Source organism: Solanum tuberosum, unplaced genomic scaffold (assembly GCF_000226075.1).
Source record: "Solanum tuberosum cultivar DM 1-3 516 R44 unplaced genomic scaffold, SolTub_3.0 scf00123, whole genome shotgun sequence".
Taxonomy (NCBI): domain Eukaryota; kingdom Viridiplantae; phylum Streptophyta; class Magnoliopsida; order Solanales; family Solanaceae; genus Solanum; species Solanum tuberosum.
This window is the reverse complement of record NW_006239048.1, coordinates 682,138-682,453: the sequence shown is the minus strand read 5'-3', so window position 1 is coordinate 682,453 and position 316 is coordinate 682,138.

The window sequence follows — 316 nt, the reverse complement described above, 5'->3', positions numbered from 1 at the left end:
AATCGAACTGACACTTAAATAATCGTGATAATATTTAAATATTATAAAATAGAATAACTATAAAATTAATATTATGTAAATTTAATAAAATAATCGATTGAAGCGTACCATTGAAAACTCGAAAGTGAAAGGAAGAAGAGCATAATTGTTGATATGGTTTCACACGCTCACTTACATACATATAATAAAGGCTCTCTTTAAAGAGAATTTGAAAAAGAAAAGAAAAGTGAAGTTGTCTACTTTACTTTAGTTTTACACTTCTCCAGGCACACCAAACACCTTTTGCCTCTCTTTTTTTTTTTTTTTTTTCTTGACT